Source organism: Staurois parvus, unplaced genomic scaffold, assembly GCF_062004578.1.
Source record: "Staurois parvus isolate SC_StPar_1 unplaced genomic scaffold, SC_StPar_1.0 ptg000764l, whole genome shotgun sequence".
Lineage (NCBI taxonomy): Eukaryota > Metazoa > Chordata > Amphibia > Anura > Ranidae > Staurois > Staurois parvus.
The window spans coordinates 8,647-12,037 of NW_028318560.1; the positions used below are offsets into that span (position 1 = coordinate 8,647).

General features: G+C 46.6%; 2 non-coding genes across 2 annotated transcripts; one reads left to right on the forward strand and one right to left on the reverse strand.

Annotated features, from left to right (window-relative positions):
- Positions 1 to 1,875: 1,875 nt before the first annotated feature.
- On the reverse strand, positions 1,876 to 1,949 carry TRNAI-AAU (transfer RNA isoleucine (anticodon AAU)). The gene has a single exon. It is a non-coding gene; the product is annotated as a tRNA-Ile (tRNA).
- A 125-nt stretch (positions 1,950 to 2,074) lies between these two features.
- Positions 2,075 to 2,146, forward strand: TRNAW-CCA (transfer RNA tryptophan (anticodon CCA)). Its single transcript has one exon. It is a non-coding gene; the product is annotated as a tRNA-Trp (tRNA).
- Positions 2,147 to 3,391: the final 1,245 nt, after the last annotated feature.

Sequence of the window (3,391 nt, forward strand, 5' to 3'; positions counted from 1 at the left end):
ACCTCCGTGGGACAAGTGTTCTTCGCAGGTCATTGCTTCTCATGACTATTGCACCAGAGATAGGCTTGTCCACTCCCCATTACCACCATTACCGTTCCGTACCAACCCCCCCCCCTCCCCTTAACCAATTATACTTACAAAAGACATGACACCAATTTTGGAGTAAATGGCCAACATGGCCTTTTATTAACAACTCAAGTTACAATACACCAACCATTCCTTATAACAGAAACCCACAGAATTGTTGTTGGTCTTCGAAGGCACCCCCAAACAATCCGAAAATCATATACACTAGGCCTCCAGCCGCAACCAACCAGCTCGGAGACAACCATACCGTCTGCAGTGCAGCACCACCACCTTCCAGTTAAACCTTGGTTAACTGGGAATGTCCCCGGGCATCCCATACCACGGATGGGTCCCACACCATTGTTTTTACCTTCCAAGATAAGAACCGCCTCCAAAGACCAACAACCGCCCATGAACCAACATAATCCCCCCTTTTCCTGGAGGGACCCAATACTCACCAAAAACAGGGAGGGCGGGAGGGAAGCTCTCACCTGACGTCCAGCTCCAACTGACGCCCCCTCACTGAAACCCCCCATCCTAAGGTGCAGCAAAGCCCACCTACCTTCAACCTTCTACCAACCAGATACCCCCACTATCAAAACAAAGCCCTTGGAGCTGACCCTAACCCTTTCTGTTGCTCCTTCCCCACTCTGGGCCTAGTCATGCATGCCCTGCGCTATTTCTTCTTTCTTTTTTGCTACGGGCATTTCTTTTTACCGATTGGCAAATAAAACGTTGAAGATCTTGTCCTTCCATTTCCATCAATTATCCATCATCATCCTCCCATATAGAGACATCACAGACATTGCCCTCTAGACCTGTGTGCTTCATTTCTTTCCAAATCCAAATTCAGATGAATTGTTCATTATTCAGAGATTCAGACGTATCCGAATTCTCAAATTACAATAGTAACGAATTTAAAGCTGAGCGCCAATCAAAGGGGGAAGTTCCGCTTTAAGGACTAGTCCCCCGCTCCCCGTTAAGGATTGGCACCTTTGGGGAGCAGGTACCTGAAATTGACAGGTACCCGCTCCCACTTCTGCTCCTAGGCCAGGGGTCTCCAAACTTTCTAAACAAAAGGCCAGTTTGCTGTCCTTCAGACTTTAGGGGGGAGTGAACTGTGGCCAGCGGAAGTAGAAAATGTTTTGGCATCAGTGGGCGTAAACAATGCCCCACCATTGGTGTCAGTGAGAGGAATTGTGCTCCATCGTTGGTGTCACTGGGTAGGAAGAATCATGCCCCATTTTTGGTGTCACTGGGAGCAATTTGTGCCTTGTCATTTGGAGGAATTGTGCCCCTACGTTGGTGTCAGTGAGGGGTGGGGGATTATTCCCCATTGTTGGTTTTGGAGGTTCAACTCGAACATGTAGCCCAACACTAATCCCGGAGTCTGGAGGCTTCGTAGAGCTTTAGATGGGGTATCACCTCTGTTCCTAAGTCCACAGCATATGCTAGCCATATATTGAACTTTACCTGCTAGCCTTTGTATATGCCAGTTGACTGGTGCTCAGGGTTCTCTCTCCCGCTCTCTGTGTGCTTTGGGAGCCTGCTGCTGGGTGAAACGTTTGAGTGCTGACAGTAGACGGACAAGTTTGAAGTGCTGCCTGTTTGTTTTGGGGATCCCATTCGGGGAGACCCTGTTAGTCAAGGAGTGAGCTGAGTTTAGCCAGTGGCTCAGACGTAATTCATTGGCGTCCTTAGCAAAAGAGTCATTATTGCTGTGTGTTTAATAGGTTGTAGAAAAGAAGGCCAAGCGCGGATGGGCATAGAAAGCCACCTTAGTGGGATGCTATTGAAAGAAAAGCAGACTGGCCCGTACGGGGATCGAACCCGCGACCTTGGCGTTATTAGCACCACGCTCTAACCAACTGAGCTAACCGGCCCAAGCTTGCTGAGGGTGGGCCCGCTAAAGCTGGCACAGGACTATCTGGGCTGTGAGGAATTCTTTGGGCAGCCACAGAAGCAATGACACAAGAGCAGGCAAAAAATGCCCCCAAGGCATGTCAGAGACCTCGTGGCGCAACGGTAGCGTGTCTGACTCCAGATCAGAAGGTTGCGTGTTCAAATCACGTCGGGGTCATGTTGATTTTCATCACTGTCTGCTTAGCCCACTTTCATAAAGTCTTTCCACACCCCAGGCCACTCACCTCCAGATGCCCTTATCACCAAGGGAGGGCATGCTAAAGCTGGCACTGGGCTGTGAGTAATTCTTTGGGCAGCCACAGAAGCAATGACACAAGAGCAGGCAAAAAAGTGGCCCCATGGCATGTCAGAGACCTCGTGGCGCAACGGTAGCACAGCTGCCTCTAGATCAGAAGGTTGCGTATTCAAATCACGTCGGGATCATGTTGATTTTCATGACCGGATGCTTCACCCAATTTAATATAGTATTTCAACATCCCATTCCACTGCGACTCCCATAACAGCGGCTGTAGTTTTACCGCCCGTCTGAACAAAGGGTTGTACACATGCTGTGCATATAGCAGAAATTAACCAATTCAATACCGGGCAATTTTACACCTTCCTGCCCAGGCAGGTTTTCAGGTTTCAGCGCTCTCACACTTTGAATGACAATTGCGCGGTCATACAACATTGTACCCAAACTAAAATTTTATCATTTTCTTCACACAACTAGAGCTTTCTTTTGGTGGTATTTAATCACCGCTGGAGTTTTTATTTTTTGCTAAATTAACACAAAAAAAACCAAACATTTTGAAAAAAAAAAGTTTTTCTTTGTTTCTGTTATAAAAGTTTGCAAATAAATAATTGTTCTTCATAAATTTAGGCCGAGATGTATTCTGCTACATGTCTTTGGTGAAAATAACCCAAATTAGGATGTATTTTTTAGTTTGTAGGAAAGTTATAGAGTTCACAAACTATGGGATAGATCTGAATATTGATCAATCCTGAAGTACTGACAGCCAATCTAATTTCTTGAGGTCCAAGAATGTCAGAACAGTACAGATATCCCCCAAATGTCAGGACAGTACAGATATCCCCCAAATGTCAGGACAGTACAGATATCCCCCAAATGTCAAGACAGTACAGATATCCCCCAAATGTCAGAACAGTACAGATATCCCCCAAATGTCAGAACAGTACAGATATCCCCCAAATGTCAGGACGGTACAGATATCCCCCAAATGTCAGGACGGTACAGATATCCCCCAAATGTCAGAACAGTACAGATATCCCCCAAATGTCAGGACGGTACAGATATCCCCCAAATGTCAGAACAGTACAGATATCTCCAAATGACCCCTTTTTGCAGAGTAGACAGTCTGTCGTACTTCATAAGAGGAATGGCGAGTTTTTTGAAGTTGTA